This window comes from Oryctolagus cuniculus, chromosome Y (genome assembly GCF_051225735.1).
Source record: "Oryctolagus cuniculus isolate XC-2025 breed Fujian yellow rabbit chromosome Y, ASM5122573v1, whole genome shotgun sequence".
Classification (NCBI taxonomy): Eukaryota; Metazoa; Chordata; class Mammalia; order Lagomorpha; family Leporidae; genus Oryctolagus; species Oryctolagus cuniculus.
Window position 1 is genome coordinate 19253977 of NC_142889.1, and position 25844 is coordinate 19279820.

General features: G+C 41.4%; 1 pseudogene; it reads right to left on the bottom strand.

Moving 5' to 3' along the window:
- Positions 1–15410: 15410 nt before the first annotated feature.
- LOC149119328 (uncharacterized) lies at positions 15411–16551 on the bottom strand (annotated as a pseudogene).
- Positions 16552–25844: the final 9293 nt, after the last annotated feature.

Sequence of the window (25844 nt, forward strand, 5' to 3'; positions counted from 1 at the left end):
GCTGCAGACCTGTGACATAGGAGCAGGGACTCCAGGCCAGGGAAAGCAGTCCCTGAGGTTCCCAGCCTTTCCTCTCTCCTCAGTGACCACTCCCCAGGCCACCTCTTCTCTGTGGCCACAGACAGTTTTGAAAGCAGTATCCTGGGGCAGGGGCATTTAGCCATTACTGAAGGGTACTGCAAGGGCAGGGAGGGAAGGGTGCAGAGCATATCTCTGAGTGTTTAGTCCAGAGGGAGCATTCCTCCTAAAATGTTATAGAACTGTCTGCCCCAAGCAGCCCTGCCATGTACCCATGGCTTTGATGGTAGTTTGTTAATGTCTCATTCAGAACATACTTCCGGCCATTGCTATTGGACAAGAGATGGTTGGTGAGAAAATTCTTCCTAGACTTTTTAAAGATTTATTTATTTGAAGGGCAGAGTGACAGAGAACAAGGAGAGATCGTCCATTTACTGGGTCATTCCCCAAATGTCTGCAAAGCCAGGGCTCAGCCAAGTTGAGGGTAGGAACTCCATGCTGGTCTCCCACATGAGTGGTAGGAACCCACATACTTAGGCCATCACCTGTTGCCTCCCTGGTGGGGACAGGGACAGGGTATGTCACCCATATTCTGGAGCCAGCCCAGCCCTCACCTGGTGGAGTCTGCAGAATTCAGGAGCTCCCCATGGGCGAGTCCAAGTTGAGGGACCAGGACAGTCAGTCCTAGCAGGATCCACCCATTCCACCTCCCCCTTCTCAGACACTGGGCCCTAAGCTCTCCACATTTCCTGCTTCTCAAGTCTCCAGCTCCCTCTTTGCAGAGGGGAGAAAGCTGAGCCACCACAGGGACACTTTGCCCAGTGCAGCCTGGAAGAGACTGTAATATGACAATCTCACGATATCACGTGGTTGCCCCTCCCCCGAAGGGTGCCTGGTTGGACAGTTTGCAAAGCGGGTGGGCATGGATGATGTCATAAAGCAGTAGCTAATCAGTATGCTCCCTGGCATAGTGGGTGTGGGGGACTGTTGCCAGGTGAGGGGAGTGAGGAACTGGGCTGGGGTCCGCAGCCGCAGCCTCTACTGCTGGATTCCCCAGTGGCGGGGTCACCTCCATGTTCCTGTGCAGCCCTGGTGATCTGAAGCCGCACTCACTTGGGTGAGATAGAATTTCCTGCCCTACTGGCACTTCATTGACTTCTGGGCCTTTGCCTTCTCCATGTTGTGGAGTCATTTCTCTGTTGTGTTGCTAGTGTGCATACCTGTGTGTTTAATATGCATTTGAATAATGTTGAAGATATTACATAATTTAAATTCCTCTTGTAGATATGTGTTTGCTAGTTTGCCATTTGTCCTTTAATGTTTTCTGTTTGTTTCTTGCTGTGACTTATAATGAATGTCTCCCTGGTAGTCTTGCTAAATTCACTTACCGGTTGTATTTGACTTGGGGTTAGAGTGGATTATCTCGCCATATAATGGTGTCTTCCACATATATTGAGTTTTATTGCTTAAAAGTTGATATTCAAACTTTATGTTTCTTTTTTGTTAATTTCCTGACCACTCCTCCAGTACAGTGCTGAAGAGATGGGGAGAGAAGGCAGTCACATCTGGGTCTGTTCCCAGGAGAAAGCTTTCACTGGCCCTGTATTAAGTAGTGTGCTGTGCTCCATTTTAGACTATCTTGATCACATGAAGGAAGTCACTGTGTTTTCCTGTTCTGCTATAAATTGATTTACTTTCTGATTGGATATTGAATTTTATCAAATGCTTTTTATTATTTAAGTGGTCATGTAATTTCCTCGTATTTTTCACCTACCTGGATGATTTATAGGGTTTGTTTGAGAATGCTAAAAATCTTCAGTTTTTAGTGTAGCTCATTTGTTATTGATCTATTATGCTTTCCTATATGATTGAACTCATATAATCATATTTTGCTCAGATATATGTACCACAGTTTATGAATACCCTGGTCTCATTTGCATCATATGTGTAACACTAGCTTCCCAAAACAGATTCAAAAACATTCTGTGTATGTCCACTTGGAACAAGTCAGGGAAATTCAGTGTTTTTCTATCTATCTATCTATTTATTTATTTATTTATTTTTCTCTTAGAAGTGTATAATGTTCCATAAGTCTGGGCCCAGATTTTTCCTTGTGGAACATTTTTCTTGATCGGTTGGTTTGGATTTCCAAAAATTTGTTCAACTTATTAAATTATATAGGAATTTTCCTATTTCATCTTATATTTGTGTTTTTAAAAATTGGATTTCAAAAAAATATAGCAGATTTTTAACTCTGGAGTCAATTTTTAAATAATTTTCTAGTTATATAAGGTAAATAATTTCATGTATTTCATAAATACAGATTTAGGAGCATAGTGCTACTTCCCACCCTATCCTCCTTCCTACTTCCTGTCATATGAGGAATCTCCATACTGTTTTCCACCAACAGTGTATTAGAGTACTCCCCTCACAATCTCCACCAGCATCTATTGTTTTTTGGTTGCTCTATGAAGCTGTTCTAACTGGGGTGAGGTAAAAACCTCAGTGTGGTTTTTATTTTCAGTTCCCTGATGGCTAGTGATCATAATCCTTTATTCATGTGTCTGTTGGCAATTTGAATTTCATCTCTTGATAAAAAATCTGTTTGAATCCTTTGAACCATTTCTATTTATTTATTTATTTATTTATTTGACAGGCAGAGTGGACAGTGAGAGAGAGAGAGAGACAGAGAGAAAGGTCTTCCTTTACCGTTGGTTCACCCCCCCAATGGCCGCTGTGGCCGGTGCACTGCACTGATCCGAAGTCAGGAGCGAGGTGCTTCTCCTGGTCTCCCATGTGGGTGCAGGGCCCAAGCACTTGGGCCATCCTCCACTGTACTCCCGAGCCACAGCAGAGAGCTGGCCTGGAAGAGAAGCGACAGGGACAGAATCCGGCGCCCTGACCAGGACTAGAACCCGGTGTGCCGGTGCCGCAGGTGGAGGATTAGCCTATTGAGCCATGGCGCCAGCCTTGAACCATTTTTTAAGTGGATTGTTTATTTTGTGGTTATTGTTGCATTTCTTTATCAGTTACATAGTTTGGAAATATTTTCTCCCATTCTGTTAGTTGCCTCTTTGGAGTCAAACTTTTATTCATAAGAATTTCACAAAACCTTAATATCTTGGTGAGTTCTATGAGCCCTGTAAAGAATAGCACTGTTTTCATTTCTTAAATGGCCCTGACCTCAGCCCCCAGACCCCAGACCCTCAGCCAGCACCCCCTCCTCAGTGCCAGCCCGGTGCCCACGAGCCCCCTGCCTGACTGCCGATTCACGGCAGAGCCTCCCGGGGTCCGACCATGGCTGCCCCCGTGTGCCCGGCCCACAGTTCCAGCCTGGGCAGCAGCCTGGCAGTGGGCAGGGGAGACTGAGGCTGGCGGCGGCCGGTGCCTGTCCTGGCCCCACACATCCTCGCTCTTGCCTCCTTCATGGGACTCCCCCCACCCCACGGAAGGGACAAAGCCACGGAAGCAGTTCTCATGGCCACGCCGCCAGCAGTTCCAGTTTTCCCGCCTGGACCCAGCCAGCCCAGTGTAGACACTGCTCCTGTAGAGGCCTCGGCCCCACTGGCCTCCGATGCTTCCAGAGACAGGGACCTCAGCCCTGCACAGCAAAGCCAGGTACCAGGGCAGCCACACACCGCACTGTGCTGGGGGTCTGGTGGTGGGGTGACGCAGCTCCAGGCTCCTGCCGAGGGCTGGGGAGGGGTAGGCACACAGGTGCCCCCAGGACGCACCTCTGCAGGAAATGCCCCCCTTGACAATGTGCCTCCCGGGCTCCCTGGGGGAGGCATAACCCCCCTGAACGGGAGCCTGGGCCTCTGCTGTGGGCACCCCCCAACTCTGCTCCAGCTGCACTGGCCTCCTAGCTCCATGCTGGCCCAGGGCCTTTACCCAGGCCCTGCCCTCAGCCCCCTTTTCTCTGCCCATTTCATCAACTGCCAGGTCTTAACTCTGAGGCTACCCAGGCCCACATGGGCCCCTGACCCCGGCCACCCCCACCTGTCCTTCTCTTGAGCACCTGAGATGGGGCCGGGATACAGTAGGTGCATGATAAATGCTGGCCAAGGGGAGACCGAAAGCTGAAGCTGACCCTGAACTCAGCACCAGGGACCGGAGACCCCCCACCCCCGCCCAGCAGCTGCAGGGGACAGGGCCCTGGTGCCACGGCCATGAGACCCAGGCCACTTCCCAGAGTGGGAGGAGACTGGGCCCTGGGCCTCCAGCTCTGAATCCCCAGGTAGAGGCCCCGGGCTTCTTCCCACCCCAAGTCGGGCCTGGAATCTCTCCCTCCCCCATTGGCGGGGGTCACAGCCCCGAGGGCTGTGGCCTGGCCCTCTAGAAGCTTCCAGAAGGGCGCCCAAGCTTAGCGGAGCTGCCCCATCCCTGCCCTACGCGTCCACCCCAGGCCCTGCCTGGAACCCCCGGGGCCACCTGCCCACAGACCCACACCCCCACACCCCCAGGCCACAGGGGCCCAGCCGAGCTGGCCACACAGCCCCGGGGCCACGACGCTGGCCCACGTGGGCCTGGTGCCCACTCACCATCCACCACATCTTGGCTGTCATGTCCTAGCCCAGCTGCCACTTTACCGCATCCTCGCTGGCCTTGCTGGGCACCTGGGAGCCGCTGACTCTACCCCCGCCCCGCCGTGGGCTTGGAGCACAGGACCCCCATGTACTGGGACCATTGGAGCTGGAGGGGGAGAGGAAGAGAGATGGAGAGGGCAGCTGCGATGGGAGCTCAGATGAGTGGCCACCCATGGCACCCTGCTGCAGGGGCAGCCACAGCTCTGATTGGGAGCAGACCCCCGCCCCCACCCCCGCCCCGGGAGGAGCAGCTGCTCCCAGCCCCGCCTCCTGCTCCTCAGCTCCTGTGCCAGGCCTGGCGCACAGGGCCCACTGAGCAGCGGGACCCCTCCCACCACCTCCCAGGGCCCCTTCCTGGAGCCCAAGGGCCAGGGCCGCAGCCGGGGAGGGAGCGCCCTTCATGCAGAGAGGGGGGTCCAGGGCCCCAGGCCGCGGGCGCTGGGAAGGCCGTGCACCCATGGGGCGCCAAGGGTGCGCCCGGCCTGCAGGGAAGGACCTCAGGGGACCCCGGGCGCTCTGGGGCGGCCACAGGGCTTGGGGGGAGGGGCTGGGGGCCGGAGGGCGCCCCCTACTCCAATGCCCACCCCAGGACGCGTCTCCCCCAGGACCGGCACCTCCTCCCTCTCGGGCCCGGGGCTCCAGAGCTCGCCCGGGGGCCCAGCAGGCAGCGGAGGCCTGAGAGGGAGGAGGCACCTGGCCAGCACCTAGCCCCGCACCTGGCCCCGCTGGTGCCTGCGACCCATTGAGGAGGCCCGGCCCCCCGCCATCATTTGCCTCTGAGCCTCGAGGTCGCTGCGCATGATGACCCCAGGGCTTTGCTGGCCTGGGGAGGCAGGGCCGGGGCGGGAAGAGGACACGGTGGGTGGGAGAGGAAGGGGAGAAAGGCGGAGGCCACTGCCCACCTCCTCCCTCGGCACATTTTCCTCCCGTGGAGGCCGCGGCCCAGCTGCAGGGCCGGGTAGGGCGAGGACCCCAGCCCAGTGCCTCGCCCGCGCTGCGCTGCACATTCGCTAGGGAGACCGCGAGCATCTCCTAGAGGGGGAGGCGCGGGCGGCCCCCAACTCTGCGGCCTGAAACCCTCCAGGGGCAGAATCCACGAACTGGGCGGAGCCTCCAGGCCGCACTCAGGGCCCGGGGTTCGAACAGCGCCCGGACCGAACGCGGGCCCAGAGCAGAGCGCAGGGCGAGTGGAGGTTTGATTAAAGAGGCAATGGCTCCAGGAGCCTGCAGGGCCGCATCCCACGTGGGTGCGGGTTCAAGTCTCGGCTGCTCCCTTTCCGATCCAGCTCTGCTGTTGCCTGGCAGAACAGTATAGGATGGCCCGGGTCCTTGGTCCCCTATGCCTGCATGGGAGACCGGATGGAGCTCCTGGCTCCTGATCTGCGTGGCCATCTAGGGAGTGACCCGGTGGGTGGAAGACCTCTCTCTCTGTCTCTGTCTGTTTCTCTCTCTCTTTCTCTCAATTACCACTTTCAAATCAATCACTCTTTAAAAAGTCAGATCATGTCAGCATGGTGTGCCAGCCACAGTGCACCAGCCGCGGCGGCCATTGGAGGGTGAACCAATGGCAAAGGAAGACCTTTCTCTCTGTCTCTCTCTCTCACTGTCCACTCTGCCTGTCAAAAAAATAAATAAATAAATAAAAATTAAAAAAAAAAAACTCTAAAAAAGTCAGATCATGGCCAACAATTCCCAGCCACAGACCCCAGAAGTCGCGGAAACTCAGACAGCAGAGGCCGGAGAGAAACTTCTGGGGGTGGGGGGAAGGTGGAGAGGCCGCGGGGGGCACTTCGTAGGGGGAGAGGCTGTCCCGGGACCCCAGCTCCCTCCCAACCAGGGCCCCACCCGGACCGGGAGCCTGCAGGGAGGTCAGGGGTGACCACGGCAGGCAGGACAGGACAGGGCAGGGGCGGGGTGGGGGCAGGTGGGCAGCAAGCGGGGACAGGGGGTTCCTCCCCACCCTGCCTCCGGCTGAGGGCTTCTCCGGGGAGGGCAGCGCCAGTGGTGTTGTGCAGGGATTGGCTTCCTTGGCACTCAGGCGGGCGTGGGGCTGGAGCCGATGTGGCCAGGGCCCAGCAGCTGGCCTCTCTCTCCCTGGCTCAGGACACTCTGAATGGTGGCCCCTGGTGACCACAGCCCCGCAGCCGGCTCTGCTCAGCCTCAGCCGGGGCACGGACACCTGGCCCTTTAAGGAAATGCTGCGGGGGTAGCTAGAAGTCAAACTGGCACTCATGATGTTGGGATTATGGATGGTGGTTTAACCTGCTATACCGTGATGATGGCCTTTTATCCTGCCCTCTTGCTAGGTGACAGACATTGTGGTTCTGCCAGGCACACTTACAACAGTTGGAACTAAGTTCTCTTCACTTACACTGTCAACATCTATTTCCCAAAGTATCCTTAGCAGGGATTAATCTGAAGCATCACAAAGGATATTTTTTTCATTTAAAAATGTTATTTTGATAATATATTAACAAGTAATGACTCCCCTATGTAATCCCACTTAGATTTCTCCTTTTCTCCTCAGATTCTAGAATTTTCAGAGTAGCTATTAGTTTTGCTGATGGAATGACTGAAATGATCTGAAAGGAAAACAATACAGTGTTCTATTGGAGCGACATCATTGTGATATCTTTTTTAAAAGACTTATTTATTTATTTGAAAATCAGAGATACAAGGAGAGGGGAGGCAGAGAGGGAGAGCGAGGTCTTCCATCCACTGATCCATTCCCCAATTGGCTATAAAGGATTGGAGCTGCACTGATCCGAAGCCAGGAGCCAGGAGCTTCTTCCAGGTCTCTTGTGTGTGCAGGGGCTCAAGAACATGGGCCATCCACAACTGCTTTTGTGTCACTTGAACACTCTCTACATCCACTGTTTTGTTATCACATATATGGCTTTGCTAGAACTTTCTCTACTGGATGATACTGAGGCAGGGGAGAAAATGAGAAAGTGATAAGCAAAAATTTCCCTTTACCATTACAACTCTGATGGACACTGCTGCCCTGCAGCATCCAAACCGACCTAGTGTTCCACTTCCTGTATTTCCTAAGGTTCCTAGCATTAAATAAAACCAACCACACTGTTTTACTGTTAGATTCTGAAAATTGATGATGGTAACTGCCAGGATTTTTTTTAATCAATTATTTGTTTATTCTATAAGATGATTTATTGGGCCCAACAATTAGTTTAAAATATAGTGAATCCCTGCTCTCTTTTCTTTGCTCCCCCATCATCCTAGGGAGTAAATGCAAATCTGTGTCTTTAAGTCATTTGCAAAGATGCTCTTTTCATCCAATGCAAACTTGAACCTCCAGTGTACAGCTGGACTCTGACATACTCATAGTATATGTCCACAATTGGGAAGGAAGAAAGTCATCCTACCAGCACCTCACAGGTGCACTCTGCAAGCTCAAGGTGACAGCACATAGTTGCTCTGTGGTGATGTGATGCTATCCAGCACTATGAAAATTTCTTGAAAAGCATACACGGCTAATTTTCTCATTGTGTTGGGGACACATAATGACATAGGGATTTGCCTCACATACAATAAAATTTATGTTAACTAATGTTTGAAATGACATACTCAGTGTTTCCTCTATAATCTCATTCCCAATACACTGGAGAAGTGATTCCTCTGTGAATATTTGCAAGGAAACTATGTATTTGTATTAATTATATCACTTTCATTTATGATATTTTCTGCTCCATCATTTACCAAATAGAGAATAAAGTCTGAGATTTCTATAGCAGCATTTTGACATATTTGATACAATTGTACTTGGACAATAGAATTTCTTAAGAAACATTTTAGAAAGGTTTTAATGGGATTTTTAAAGAGTTAGAAATACGTAACTAGTCCTGTCAATTGTTTTATCATCATTCATTCAATGCTCACTGCATGGACATAAGGGTAAGTGCCAAATCATACCATTGAAAAATCTTTTGCTGTATTTATTTTGTACTTTTTTATTATGATTAGCTGAAAGTTGCATAGAATTAGCTGATTTCTGGGTCAAAAAACCAAGCCATTCATACATTTCTTGATGCCCCTCTTCCAGTCCAGCTCTCTGCTGTGGCCCAGGAGTGCAGTGGAGGATGGCCCAAGTCCTTGGGCCCTGCACCCACATGGGAGACCAGGAGAAGCACCTGGCTCCTGGCTTTGGAGGTGAACCAACAGTAAAAGAAGACCTTTCTCTCTGTCTCTCTCTCACTGTCCACTCTGCCTGTCAAAAACAAACAAATAAATTTACAATATTTTTCCTGGCATTTCTTTTTTAAAATGCCATGGTAAAACCATGCTTCCCATTTACATTCTTATATCAGTATTTAGAAATGAATAAAATATAAAATATAATTACTCTTCTATTAAAATTGAAACACAAGATAAAGGGTGGACAGTATGCTTTCCCATAAAACCCTCTCTTGGATTTTCTTCTTATACCTTGACCTCATTGAATTGACTACTGAAGAACTTGACTTTTGTTTATGTTCTTGCTTTGTTCCCCTGGCTACAAACTGTAACATAGTGGTTTCAGTTAAGCTTTTGATAATGTCATCAAATCAAAAGCTGTCATTGATGTGTGACTTAGTTAAATCATGTTTCCATCTCTAATTTCCATCTCTGCTGATGTTGGTCACTCAGATGCCTTATCTATTTGACTCTAGTGGCTCCAGGCTTTCATAGGGCTCCTGTTTTTCCAGGCATAAAGAGTCAGTAAGTTCCATCTTCCAAACCCTTTGAGATACTATGGTTTACTGAATAAGATCTGGATGGCAATACCTTCAAAATCTATACAATTCACTTGGAAGATGCCTTTAACTTGCTGTGGTTTCAGTAGTCATCTGTGGCTGTTGAAGTCAGATGCTATTTTATACTTCCTTTGAATTATGTTTGATTTTATAAAGCAATATGTAAAGGATACTGTGCTATCAAAGAAAATCCATTGCTGAATGAGGAGAATGTCTGACCCAAAGCTTCAGTTTAGTAAGCTACACAGTTAAGAAAATAGGTAAATGCTGCATAGTAGACTCCCTGACATGATACAATAGGTTACAGGAAGGCCCCAGTTAAACCAAGCTTAGGAGTGTGCTGGCCTGCGGCATAATGAACTGGGTTTTCCTGAAACAGAGAGTGGGAATGCGGGGGACAAGGAGGCAAAGAATGGAGCCATGACAAGTCCTGATCAAGGCTCCTTTATTGAACAAATCCAGTAGTATTTAAACATGACCAGTTATTTACAAGAAGGAGCACAAAAGATTTACATATCAAAAAATGCTTTTAAGGTTACAATAAAACACTTAGGTGATAAATGCAGGTTTCAGGTGTGACTGATTATCTATATTATCTCTTGTGAGAGGTTTAGGTTCTTCCTGCCTCTTCCTGGAATCTCCTTAGCCCAATTATCTGTGCCGGGAAGTCTCCATTCATATGTTTAAGTGTAAACAAAGGGACTGACTACCTGTGGCTGCCCACAAGGAGACAGTAAATGGCCTTCTGTATGATTCAAGATGATTAATATGGAACTATTTCACATTGTGTACACATATATATTTGTTGGTATCTTCTGTCCATCTTAGAGAAAAGCTGATATTCAGTCAGTACCCATTGACTAGCCTCTCCTTTGAGTAGTTGAGCTTCTGGTTAGTATGATTGCTACCATACTAGTTATGAAATACATTTCCACTTGGTATACATGCCAAATTACATGCATGCTCAAGTACCCAACATAAAATATTAGAGTTTTTGCAAATGATCTATGCATATCCTCTTGCATACTTTAAGTAATCTCTAAATATATTATGGTGTAGAATACCATGTAAATTCTTTGTAAATACTTTTCAAACTGTATTGTTCATGACATACTGACAAGATGAAAAAAATCTGTATCTATTCAAAACAGATGTAACCACTGCAGGCCTAACTAAATAGTACATGTTATTAACAGTGCAACTTAATTTATTTGAATATCTGTTCTTTGTGGATGATTGAAGTAAATGATGGCCTTCATAAATATCTATGTATGTATGAACTCTGGGACAATTCACATTTTATACCTAAATAAACTTTATAGTTCTCTGGTTCATTTGTATGTTTTTAATTTCAGCTACAGATTAAAATTCTATGAAGTCACATATGATTGAAAGTAGAAGATACTATTTAAAGGTGAAAATGCTACTATAATGTCATTTTCATGAACTGTTGAAAAAGTTTCAAGATTTGGAAATATTTTGAGCACCACTTAAATTTGAGAGTAGTTTACATAAGCACTTTCTGTGAGGTTATTTTTGAAATTTCTTTCATGTTTTGATGAATTTTAAAAACAGGATACAAATATCATTTCAGAGTTTTCTTCCAAGGATGCATAGGTATTTAATGCTCTGTGAAGTTCATTGGATCTAAGTTCTAACCTCAAATATCATTTCAGTTCTAAGTGCTGCCAAATTTTTCAGTTCCATCATAAATCATCCTAGGATGAGGGTTACAAATAAATTGTTTGGTTAATATAGTATCTTCTGTTTTTTACTGTCTTTTAATTTTAAGACCTTCTAGCAATTGTTTCTTCCCCAAATTCATTTCAACACACAAAGATACATAAAGGATTCGCAGAATTTTTGGTGGTAAACATCATGAAACACATACATGGAATAGCATTAAATTTTAAATTCCTATTTCTCATTATTCTAAGGAAGATTAAGATAAAATTACACTGGTGCCACAGCTCACTAGGCTAATTCTCTGCCTGTGGCACCAGCACCCTGGGTTCTAGTCCCAATTAGGGCACTGGATTCTGTCCTGGTTGCTCCTCTTCCAGTCCAGTTCTCTGATGTGGCCCAGGAGTGCAGTGGAGGATGGCCCAAGTCCTTGGATCCTGCACCTTTGGGCCCTGCACCTGGCTCCTGGCTTTGGATCAGTGCTGTGTGCTGGCTGCAGCACACTGGCCGTAGTGGCCATTTGGGGGGTGAACCATCGGAAGGAAGACCTTTCTTTCTGTCTCTCTGTCTAACTCTGCCCATCCAAAAAAAAAATAAATAAAATTACACCATTTTAGCTTCATAAAATCTTATCTAAAGCTTATAAGACATAGACACACAATCATTTTTGTATTAATTATCAGAGTTAGACATGATAGTTTTCATCATGTTGCTTAAATCTTTAATTTCACTTAGACAGTTCTTTTAATCGTGTTCATTTAATTGACAGAGAGAATGAAATATTGCTATTCACAATAGCTACAAAAGTTACACACCTTGGAATAAATTTAACAAAGGATCTCATAGTCCTCTATGAAGAAAATTACAAACATTAAGGAAAGCAGAAGACATAAAAATGGAAAAATCAGCCATGTTTATAGATTGGAAGAATCAATATTATCAGATCTTATAGAAGAAACACAATTCATTTATTAATAAAATATATGTGATGCTTAGATATATCTACCTATATCTATATGTAGTCTTAATCCATGACTTTAATCAAATACAGATAAAATGTATTCAAAATATATTTACATTGACATGTAATATATAGTTAGGCCTACAATGGTTGCATCTGTATTGAACAGGTACAAAGTTTTCTGTCTCATGATTATGACATAAAAGATGAAGTATGACAAATACTAATGATTAATATTGCCTAAGTTACTCATGGTATTTTAGAGATTATTTGATAGTCAGGAGGATGCGCATATACTTTAAGCAAATACCATGCCATTTACTATCAAGTACTAGGGTATCCATGGAGTTTGGTGGCCCCAGTATCCTGGAACAAGTAATCCACAAAAATCAAAGAGAAATATTAGCTAGCAGCAAGCATTCTAACTATAAGCTCAACTACTCAAAATAGAGGCCATTCAATATGAACTGACTGAATGTCAGCATTGCTCTCTGATAAACATTCCAATAGTTAGGTGACATAAATGTACACAACAAAAAATTGCTCCATATTAATTTTCTTTAATTATACAAGATGCATTTTATTGGCTCCCAAGTTTGTGTTAAGGGGTCAATCCTGTGACCTAATGTGCTCCCTAATTGTATCATATCACTCATACCACTATGCGGTAAGTGCCCATTTTCTTACGTGTGCACCTTATTTGACTGAAGGTTAGGGTCAGAGACTCTTTTCATTTAGCATTGAATCACCATTTTGAAAACAATTGTTTGCTTTTTTGTCTACCTTTTTAAAGCTTTTATTTAATGAATGCAAATTTCATAGGTACAACTTTAGGAAAATAGTGAATTTTCCCCCTATAATCACCCTCCCACCCCCACTCTTGTCCCACCTCCTATTCCCTCTCCTATCTCAATTTTCATTAAGATTCAGTTTTAATTAACTTTATATATAGAAGACCAACTCTATACTAAGTAAAGATTTCAGCAGTTTGCACCCGCATACTCATACAACATATAAAATACTGTTGGAGAACAGGCTTTGCAGTTAATTCTCATTGTATAACTCATTAAGGGCAGAGGTCTTACATGGGGAGTAAGTTCACAGTGACTTCTGTTTTCAGTGATCACTCAAGACTCTTGAAATGAGCTGCCAAGGATACGGAAGACTTTTGTGACCACAAACTCCATCAGTATTTAGACAAGACCATAAACAAAGTGGAAGTTCTTTTCTCCCTTCAGAGAAAAGTACATCCTTCTTTGATGGCCCCTTCTTTCCACTTGAGTATCACTCAAAGAGATCCTTCATTTAGAACATTTTCTGCCACACTGTCTTGGCTTTCCATTCCTGAAATGCTTTCATGGGCTTTTCAGCCACATGTGAATGCCTTAAGGGCTGATTCTGAGATCAGAATATTACTCAAGGTGATTGTCATTCTGAGTCTGCTGTGTGGACCGCTTCCCATGTTGGATATTCGCTCCTTTTTAATTCTGTCTATTATTATTACCAGGCACTTGATGCTATTTATATGATCTCTTTAAAATTTAATCCTATTTATATGTTCACTTTAACACTTAACATGATCACTTTAACAATTAAGATGGCATTTTTACCACCAATTCTAATGGGGTATGGGGTCTCATGACAATTTTGTAAACTGTACCCTTAGAAGTAAGTCTGTAGGAATGTATGCAGAAATATACAGCATTACAGCTACAGATTTCCTCCTCCCTCTCTTATCCCCACTCTTATTTTTCACTGATATTTTCAATTGACTTTATATACATCTGATTAGCTCTATGTTAAGTTAAGAGTTCAACAAATAACACGAAGAATAAAAATTGTTTATTTGAAAGTTGGAGCTATACAAAAAGAGAGAGAGAGGTATAGAGGGTTCTTCTATCCACTGATTCACTCCCAGATGACTGGAACAATTAAGGCAGGGCCAGATCAAAGCTGGGATCCAAGACAATCTTCCAAGTCGCCCACATTTTAGAAGGGATCCACAAAACTGGCCATCTACTACTGCTTTTCCAAAGCCATTAGTAGGGAGTAGGTTCATAAATAGAGCAGTCAGAACATAGACAAGTGCACATATGGGATAATGGTATTGCAGGCAGTGGTTTTACTCACTACCCTAATATGGTAGATTCTTGAAGCACCTTTCATGTCATAGTATCCTATATATATCATTTTATAAAGTCAGTTATAATTCCAATGTCTTATAAAAAATCTGACTTCAACAGCCACAGATGAACACTGAAATCATTGCAAGTTAAAGTCATTTCTCAAGTGAATTGTAAGGATTTTGAAGGTATTGCTCTCCAAATCTTATTCAGTAAACCATAGAATCTTAGAGGATTATAAAAGATGGGATTTAATGACTCTTCAGACCTGTATAAACAATAGCCCCATGGAAGCCTGAAGTTTACTGGAATCAGTTAAGACATTGTGAGTCACTACTAAGAATATAAATTGATTTTTACACATTTTTCCAGAAAACTTCAGGTACATATATTTTTAGCAAAATATTGAAGAAAAAATCTGTTAAATTATATCTGAGTGGTCAAAATTAGCAGAGATGAAAATTAGATATGGAGGTATGGCTTAACTAAGACACAGATCAATTCCCATTATTGATTTGATGGCATTTTTACAAATTTAAGTACCACTTGTATTCCAATCAATATCTTGGGAATAAAACAAGGATATAAGCATAAGTCAATTTGTTCAAATCCAAATCAATTAGGTCAAGGCATAAGAAGAAAATTCAGAAGAAAAAATTAAGGAAACAACCTTTCCTTCTTTTATTGTGTACCCCAATGTGGTAAAAGAGTAAATGAATTTGTAACAAACCAATTTTTTATATAATTGGAATTTCTAAATGTTGGTGTCCCAATTAAATTAGAAGATATAGTAAAATTAACATAAACATCTTTTTTTTTTTTTGCATTCTAACCCTAGGTTTATTCAACACAGTTCTCCCACTATACACAACAAAGCACTAACACAACAGTTATCTAAAATGCTACAAACTTACAAAACTCAAAACAGGAATTTGATAGTACTTTTATTGTACAGTACTATCAATACAATAAAAGCCAAAAAGAGCAATGTACACATTGCCAAGGTAACCAGCAAGCCCACCATGAGTGGCAGGTGCCAATGGGGGGTTTCTATGATGAACCTGCAGAGCGGGCTCTCAGCTCACTCACCAATGTCAATGAGTGATGGGATCTGGAGAGGGGTGTGAGGAGTATGTGGAGAGACAGAGCCATTCATGGCCACCCCTCTGGGTCAACAGTAGCTGGTTGTAGGACAGCGGTGCCCAGCAAGGGTGTGAGCAGGCTACAGCCTGGCCCAGGCCACCTGTGGAAGGGTCACTGCAGGTGGAGCTTCATTGTACCAGAAGTCTCACTTGTCCCTGCTGAAGGGACTCTTGGGAACCAGGAATGGGTGAGCTTTCTGGCTCTGAAACTGGAGGGCATCTTCCCAGGCACAACCCCACACCCTCAAGGCTCTGCAGCCAGAACTCAACCTGCAGAGAAAATGACTCCACTGTGGACACTGAAGCCTGCCTGCGTGAGGAATTCCCTTTCCTATGCAGCCTTTTCTGGCTAGAAAAGCGACAGAACTGAGGTGGCTGAGATACAAGTTACAGGGGCATGAGTTTCGCTGGGAAGAGTTGGAGCTGGAGCTGCTCCTGTGATGGCGGTGGCCAGAAGAGCAAGATCGCCAGTGCACGGGAGACCTGGCCTCGGGGAGGAGACCTTCTCATGCGTGGGGGGTGACCCGTGCCACATAGGAGGTGACAGAAGCATTCTCCTGGGAGGACTGAATCCCCAAGGGGGCGGCCTGGGCCAGGAGGCCAGCACAGCAGTAGCAGTGATTTCCTGGCCATCAATTTGTGCTCCATTCATGTGCTTCAGGGCCTTCTCAGCCTCCTCAAACCCCACACAGGCATAGCCTTTGGACAGATGGGTGCATCCTGTCGACAGGCATGTCAATCATTTTAATCTTCCCATAGGTGGAAAATATCTCCATGATGTGGTCCTTGGTCATGTTCCTGGTGAGCCTCCCAATGTGCACTTTGGTGGGTTTAGGGGATGGGTTCCATCTTTTCCTTTGCTTTCCATCTCTTTAAGGTGGTTTGGATTTGGAGCCCAAGTGCCTTCTGTTGTGCCTGCACCAGGAGGCGCTCCAGGAGCCAGAGGAACTGCTGGAGCTGGAGCTGAGGAGCGGCTTGAAGCCGAGGTGGAGCTGGAGCCCTTGCTGGTGCTGGAGCCCAAGCTGGAGCTGCAGCTGGAAGGAGACCTGGTGCTGCTGCTACCGCTGGAAGCGCTGCACCGCTTTCACGCCTGGTCCTGGCCGGGGTCCTTCTCACTGGACTCCTTGGTGGCCCTTTTATCTTTGGAGCGGTCCTTAGACTTCTCATCAGAGCAGTCTTTTTATTATTTCCTTTGACTCCTAGCAAGCTCTTCTTTTTCACTCCTGATAAATCCATTCTGCCCTTCTGAGGTGCTCAAAGCAGCAATGGTGGCCTCGCTTTTCTGAACTTCCACTTCTAACTCAATTCTGAGAAACGATCCCTAATTGATTGCAATTTATGCCAAAGAGCAGCACCTTCCTGCCACCGCCACCCCCTCCCGCTCTCATGGGCCGCTCAACATAAACATCTTTAAAATGAAATGTCTGTAAGATTTTTCATGTGTTTTTAATTACTTCAAACGCTACATGGAGAAATGAAATATCCATGAGAATATAAAAGTCAAGAAATATATGAATGAGATGATTACCTGTCTGAGAATTCTGCTAATTCAGTGCACCTTTAATCTTAGCATGATAAATAAAAACAATAGAAATGCAACAAAAATCTAATTCAATGTAGAACTACTTGGAAATGATGCTTGAATTACATTCCATACCCTCTCTTAAAATATACAAAAGCTGAATAATAATTATTTTCTTATTGTTATTGCCTACATAAATATCTTACATTCAATTGTCATATAACTGCTACCAGTACATTTAATGTAGTTTTGTGCTATTATTAATAATAATTATTAATCACTATATAGCTGGCACTTACCTGAATGGATAGTGACCATGCAATGTATAATAATGGTTAACTAGAAAATTGGTTGAGTCTCTAGTACTCTTATAAGTTCACTCAAATGTTTCCCAAAGAGCTTCACCCTTTATGAAAATTTTATGTAATGTTTATTAATTTAAGTAGTCATCAATGAATAAGTCAAATGGAGTGTTTCATATGAAGTCAAAAGCATCACTTTTATACACATATTACAGAATATTTATGCAGTAACACTTGACTAACTAGAATTTATTGTAGTTGTATTTGAATTTTTAGAAACAAGATCTATTATGGAGTCTTTTCATACACAAATGCCAATATCAACAGTTACGTTTTAAAAAATCTTCTAATTTCAAAGCAGCAAAAAGCTGGTATTTTGATCATGCAAAGATCAGCAAGTGGATAAATTAGCTCTATTATGATACATCATACATAAAAGCCTGAATTTTACAAATGTCAAACCCCCAAATTACATAGTACTACAAAGTCATGCCACTGTTTTACACTAATTCTACTAAAATAATAAAGTTACATATAGTATCAGAAAATTTCTTACACTATTGGCAGGGCATCATCCTCCTGATGGGGGACTCCTATGTATTTTTGGAGAGCTTTCCCAGACTTATTTCCAATTTGTGCACTTAATGAAAGGCACAAGACGTTTTACTTTAGAAGTTCTTCATGTTTACATCAAATGGATTGGCCACCCTCAAAAAGATCAGTGCTCTGGTTTCTTGATATCAATGTTAAACTTTCAAAAATACAACCTTATCCTATCCAATCCTTCTTGATAATTGAGTGTTCTCTCTCTGTCACAATTTTAAGTACAAGAGCTTTTGTGCTTGTGTCTCAAAACTATCAGTTTGACTCTTAATATAAGATAACTGGGTCATTCAAAAAACATACTGAACCACAACCATATGGCTTCAGGAAAATGTTCTGGTTTTGCTCCATCGAAGTGATAGCTAATGTTCATGATATTTCCAAACAATGTGGTTCCTTGGGTCTTTGTATGATCATCTAAATTATCTAAATTTAAATTGAAATGATTTAAATCCAGAAGACTTGCATGTTCTTGACCTTTTAGTTCTTGTTTAGAAGGGGCCAAATTAGCTGATTTGAAGAGAATAATGTTTCTTTTTTCTCCTCCATACAGTGGATCCCCTCTCTCACCATTGCTACTTAATATAGTCCTGCTAGTTTTAGCCACAGCCACTAGGCAATAAAAAGAGACTAAATTGAAACAAATTAGCAAAGAGGAATCCAAACTACCCCTATTTGATGACATGGTTCTATATATAGAGGATCCAAAAGACTTCACTGAGAGTTTGGTAGAGTGGCAGGATATAAAATCAACACACAAAATTCAATAACCTTTGCATTCAACCACAATACCAGGGCCAGTGCTGTGGCAAAGCAGGTAAAGCCACTTTCTGCAGTGCCGGCACCCCCTCTTGGCCCCACTTGAGACCCTGCTGTTCCGTTTCTGATCCAGCTCTCTGCTATGCCCTGAAAAAGCAGTAGAAGATGGCCCAAGTCCTTGGGACCCTGCATCCATGTGGGAGACCTGGAAGAAGCTCCTGGCTCCTTCCTTTGGATCAAGGCAACTCTGACCATTGAGGCCATCTGGGGAGTGAACCAGTGGATGGAAAACCTCTCTCTCTCTCTCTCTCTCCCCCCCCTCCCTCCCTCTCTCTCCCTGCCTCTCCTCTCTGCAACTGTGACTTTCAAGCAAAATAAATAAATCTTAAAAAATAATGTTTGTGGTCAGCAAGATAACATTTCTTAAAAATACAAACACAATACCAGGGATGAGAAACTACTCATAAGATTAATCTCATGCATAACAGACACAAAAAATAAATTATTGGATTGAATTTAACTAAGGATGCCAAAAATCTCTAAGAAGAAAATTACAAAATGCTAAACAAAGAGTAAGAATATATAAAATGGGAAAAGTTTTCAAGATTAGAAGATTCAATATTATCAAAATTCTATATGACCAAAATAATTCTAGAGATTCAATGTGATCAGCATCAAAATATCAACATCATTCTTATATAGGAATGTTCTTTCTATACATAATTTGCATAAGGCTTTCTTCATAAAATGATGTTGTATTTTATAAAATGCTTCCTCTGCATCTATTAAGATCATCTTTTTTATTTTGTTCATCAGTTTGTTAATGTGATATATCACATTTCTTTACTTGAGAATGTTGATTCATCCTTGCATATCAGGGATAAATCCCAATTTGTCTAGGTGAGTGATCTTTCTGATGTGTTTTGGATTCGATTGGCTAATATTTGGATGGGGATTTTTGCATCTATGTCCATCTGGAATATTGATCTATAATTCTCTTTCTCTAGAGTATTTTTTTCTGCCTTAGGAATTAAGGTAATATAGGCTTCATAGAAGGAGTCTGGGATGATTCCTGCCCTTTCACTTGTTTGAAGAACTGGAATTATCTTTTCTTTAAATAGCTGAAAGAATTTCACAGGGAGAATCTGTGGTCCAGGGCTTTACATTTTTGGGAGGGTCTTTATCACTGATTCAATCCTTGTCTAGGATGTTGCTTTGTTTAGGTTTTCTCTGTCTTCTTGACTCAATTTGGTATCTTGTATGTGTTCAGAACTCTTTCCATTTCTTCCGGGTTTCCTGATTTGCTGTCATACAGCTCTATGTAGTAATTTCTGATGATTATTTTTATTTACACAATATCTTTTGTTAATTTTTCTTTTACACCTCTGGTTTTATTGATATGGGTTTTCTCCCTCTTTTTTTGCTACGTTAGCCAATGGTATATCGATTCTGTTTGTTTTCCCAAAAAATAAGCTGTTCATTTTACTGATCTTGTGGAATTTTTGTTTCAATTTTTCTTCTCTAATTTCAATTATTTCTTTGTTCTAGGTTCTTTATATACATGGATAGAGCATTTATTTGGTACCTTTCCAGTTTTTTTCATGTAGACAAAAATTTCTATAAACTTCTATCATAATACTTCTTTTGCTGTATCCCCTAAGTTTTGATAATTATCATCTTCATTCATTTATAGAAATTTTTTATTTCCCTGTTGATTTCTTCTATGATGCAGTGTTCATTCAGGAGCATGTTGCTCAGTCTCCATGTGTTTCTATATGATCTGGAGATTCTTGAGTTGGGGTTTTTCAACTTCATTCCATTCTGGTCACAGAAGGTACATGGTATGATTTCACTTTTTTTTTAATTTGCTGAGACTTGCTTTATGGCCTAGCATATGGTCTATCCTAGATAAAGTTCCATGTAATGATGAGAAGAATATGTATTCTGCTGCTGTGGAGTAAAAAGTTCTGTTGGGGCTGGTGCTGTGGTGCAGCATGTAAAAGCCCTGGCCTGAAGCATTGGCATCCCATATGGGAGCTGGTTCTACCATGGCTGCTCCTCTTTTGATCCAGCTCTCTGTTATGGCCTGGGAAAGCAGTGGAAGATGGCCCAAGTCCTCGGGCCCCTACAACCACGTAGGGGAGCCAGAAGTTCCTGGGTCCTGGCTTCAGATAGGCATAAATCCAGCTGTTGTGGCAATCTGAGGAGTGAACTAGAGGATGGAAGACCTCTCTATATATATCTCTACCTCTCTCTGTCTTTCAAATAAAACAAAACTTTGACATTGTATCAAACTCTTTTTTCAAATGATGTTCCATAACAACATTTTAAATGACTTTATGCAATCAGTAATATAAGAGCAGACATTACTACTAAAATTAATAAGTAGACTAAAAAAAGCCATCAAGACAATAATGTATTGTTGATAAAATATCTTAGATTTCATGAAAGAGATACTTTAAAATGAGATAAAAATATCAAGAAAGCATGCATTTATCTGCATCATTAGAAAATGAACTATATGTTTTGGTGAACATGACCAGAAAAAAACCTTATTTACTGTTTGTTCTCACAGTTTTAGTTACTAAAATTCATTGCACTTACAAAAACATAAAAGTCAACCTGTAAAGTCTAATTATAACTGTATTTGCTTCTGCACTGGTCACATGCTATTAAATAATTTTTTTTAACTTTTATTTAATGAATGTAAATTTCCAAAGAACAACTTTTGGATTATAGTGGTTTTTCTCCCATAACCACCCTCCCTCCTGTAACCATCCCATCTCCCACTCCCTCTCCCATCCCATTCTTCATCAAGATTCATTTTCAATTATCTTTATATACAAAAGATGAGTTTAGTAGATACTAAGTAAAGATTTCAACAGTTTGCACCCACACAGAAACACAAAGTATAAAGTACTGCTTGAGTACTAGTTATACCATTATTTCACATAGTACAACACATGAAGGACAGAGATCCTACATGGGGAGTAAGTGCACGGTGACTGCTGTTGTTTATTTAACAATTGACACTCTTTATTTTTTCTTTCCAAATCTTCAGAGAAATTTTATTTGCCAGTGATAGAAAAGAACACTGCACAGTGGGCCATGTTCCCAGAAAACCAGAATTAAATTACCATTAACTTCAAATCCAAAGACATGTACATGACCACAGGATATTTCCATCAACAATTAAAATTAAGTGAAGACCAGCCCAATATTTATTCTATACACCTCCCATTCACTGCAATTGAGGATATCTTGGGATTTTTTTTTAACCAATGACTAGATTCTGTGAATATATAAGATAATCCAAAAGCAAGACAGATCTCTAATGACTTCCAAATGTCTATTTAAAAGCTATTAAGTGAAAAATGAAATGGAGGACACTCACAATAATTCTTGGACTCCTGGAGATCCTAAGACATGCTACAAAAATAGGTCTTTATTCTTAGGAAAATAGTCAGAGCTAGCTTCTTTATGCTATACATAAAATCTTAATATCAGAGGCAGTACAGATAGTACAGATAGTTTTGAAGTGATCTCCAAACAAGCACAAATCCACTACGTTTAAAAGAACAGTTAATTTGAGGTTTTTGGCAAAAGACAGTACTTCACACATCTAATCCAAATCAAAGAGCCTGCAGACAGTTTTCAGTGAGATGAAAGGAATGAAATAAATATAAATTCTATGGATAAATAAATGTCAGACATTTTAAATAAGCTAACGGAACTAATATTTTTAAACAAAAATACTAGTCAGGTAACAAGCTTTTGTTTCTCAATGTCAGATTCTAAATGTTTACCAGACTACTGTTAATATCATTAAAACCCTAATCTTTGACCCAGAGTGTTGGTAATACTGATTTGCATTTGTAAAAAGATTGTTTTTCCAACTGCATGCTTCTGGTACTCAAAGGTATTTTAATGTTACTGAAGGCAGGTTGTGGTGCTAACAGAATTTAAGTCTCAAGTACTTTTTTTAAAAAAGTGACAGACTCTAAAGTCAGTCTAATAATTTGCCCAGGTAAAAAATGCAAGAATTGGTTATAACTAGCATATTTAGTGGCATGCCCTATTGAGTGGTATGGTTACTAAGTAATAACTACACCTTAAACACCATCCCAGTCTGTTTCTTTTATGTATTGCTACTTATTCATTAACTTCATACCCACCACTGAGTTCCTATGGTCAGGTAAAAATTTTATGGTATGCACAAAAAACTGTCATGGTGGGTACTGTTCAAAGTTCTAGAGACTGGAACAATCATTTATTGTAGGATTAGCTCCCTCTCCTAAATGCATGAAGCCGTTCTACTTTTCTGTTTCTCTCCTTAAAATAAAGGCTACATGTCATGGTGATCTTTTGCCATATTTTTGATTAACTTTTGGCTACGTGAAAAAACTTGTAGTGAATTTGTCAATTTTGCTCATCTAGCTTGAAGTTAACCTAATTCTTTTTAAATATCTTATACAACGGAATGCCCCAGATTACCCCATTAATCCATTTCTATGTTGTTCCTATTTTATGAGGAAGATGTTTTATGTTTTTTGTTAAGATTTGTTATCAGTAGAAAAGTTTGTCATGTTACACATGTTACCATGAGAGTGCAACAGCTCTTGTTTGTGAATTCTCCCTTCTTTTTAAACATCTGATTAAGTTGCAAAGGCTGAAAATCTTTCACAAAAAGCATGCTTGGGGTATAGAGACAACACAGTTTTCTCACAAAGTAACTTTCTGAAAACTGATAAAACTAAATTTATGAACACTTTTGATTGAAAGTAGTCTGCAGAAACAAAATCTTGTGTATGTTTGGGTTAGGTAACTCAAGTATTCTTTTTAACAATCAGAATGTTTTAAGGAAACATTTTAGATCCCAAGAAAGGGACCTGACTCTTGGATTTAGGACCCTTTCCTTGACAATATGTACAAAATTTCTTTAACTTGCCATGTGTCCATTCTTTGAAGCTGTCAAAGCCAAGAACCCATAAACAAATCACAAATAGCAATAACCTACATTCATTAACATCCCCCCTTTAACATGTTGACATTTTTACTAAAGGATTATTTTTGCATTTCCATTTCTTATATCCCATGACATTCCATAAAAATTGCATTATTGCTTTATAGGCCACACAACATTCAAAAGTATGTTTATATGCATTGCCTGTTTTCCTTGATGTCTGTTAACAGTTTGATACTCATTTTACTACAGAAATTTAAGGTTGAAAATACCTGTATTTCTTGCCAGAACTTAATTGTTCACATCACCAATCACTACATGCATATTTAGCTCTGATTATATTGCTCAAAAACTGTACCCATTATCAGAACAGTGCAAATGATATTTAATTTTAAAAGTAATTATAATGGCTTGAATTCAAAGTTATTCAAATGAACACTGTCAAGTAATTTCACTTGAGTGTATACATATTTCATCATCAATGTTTACATTACCCTTCTTTACGTATAACCATCAATTCTTCACAATTTCTTTACATCAGTTTTCTTTCCCAAGCCCCCAAACTGAGAATGCCAAATAGTCTTGGAAGTTCACAGCTTTGTATTTTAATGTTTTCTTAAGAAAACATTTGTGAACTCACAAAAGTGTTCATCTTTCAACTTTGAAAATGCAGTTTTTAGTTTGTCAAACAATCCTGTTCTAAAATCCCAACAAATAAATCTGAGAATTAACTTGAACACCTTGACAGTGTCCCTTAAAAATGGTATGACAGTAAAGTGCCCATAGGCATGGCAATGACCTCTTGGATGGGATCATTTAACTCCTTGGAACTGGAAAATACCAGTACCAAGGATTACACTGAGATTCAATTTTACTGAAGGCTACATTTAGTTTACCCACTTTCCACAACCTAGCATATTCATTATGGTAGAATGAAATGTAAATGTTTTGTGTAGCCCTCAATCTCACACTAAGATTTGAGAGAGATGTACTTTTAAAAAGCATGGGGTAATAATATATAAAATCAGTGGCAGAAAGTTTCATTAAGCACCAAGAACTAATTTTGTCACCCCATACTCATTTTGTAGGTAAGTTTCAACAACCGGCAAAGCACATTTACATATATTCCAATGAATACTTATTGACAAGTTTTTAAATTACACTCTATGTCCCAGTTATCCCAGTAACTGACATACAACATACCAAAATGGTTTATTAAGATAACAAAAAACAATTAATGTAAAACATACAGGCTATTGGCAACCACTCTTCTAAAATTATGTAAGTACAAATAAACATACTGAAATGTGTGCAATTCTAAATTTTTAAACCAGAAGATTTCTACACTAACACACATTTATATTAATACACATAAAAATAAAAACTTTATTACAAAAATAAGTTACACTCACCTCCAGCTTACAGTATAAAACAATTTTATTTGCAGGAATGTAAAATGATTGTTTGCCATGAGCATTTTGAACATATGACATGTCTAATTTTCTTGTTAAATTTGCATTTACTGGGGAACTGGTGTGTATAAAACCTTAATTAAGTATAAGCTCTGACCTTCATCATGGTGCCTATTGGGATTGTGTGATATAACTGCAGTATCCCTTTCGGGAAGGGGAGAAGGGATTTGTTTACACAAAGTCCTAATTAAACTATAATTTTACTTTTGACTTTAAGCTATCAACTTAGGACTTGGCAAAAAAATTTTTGAGGGTGATTCAATAGAGGATGCTTCACCACTGAATACTCACTGTCATCAAGGTGCTTTAGAAAATTAAAAACATAGCACAAATGATTGTACTCTACTCTATAAGTTACCATGACCTGCATAGGAAATGGAAAGCTGATTCACATTTTTACAGTGATCAGCAGTAAGAAATGCACTAATGAAACATAGCTTTTACCTAAAAAGCTAAACTACAGCCATATACTAATTTCTATGATTTATGAAAAAACTTCAAAATATCCAGATGTCAGGCTTTGCTGTACAATTGTCAGTTTTAGTCTGACTTTTTATAAAGGGACACTGCAGCATTTAGTACAAGTTCAAATGTACTTTTTTTGAACATCTGATGTCTTACAAAAGTAACATCTTGCTAAACTATTATACATCCAAATAACTACACTATCTGAAGAAGCAAGGCTGCTTTTTAAGCCACAAAATATGACAAAAGCAAGGCCTGTTATGATGGTCATGAGGAAGTCTTACAAGCCTCTGAAACTAAAGGCAACTAAGAATGTTACATTTGGTATATTAAAATCTTACCCTCATATCATATTTAACAAGCCTTGCTTTTATCTACAAAGATTTTTCTATGTACAGTACAGCCAGGGTATAGTTCAATCCTCTGCTACTGAGGTAGTTAACCAACCCTTTAAAAAAGATTCTGAAAAGAACCACTATCTGGAATGCCTGACT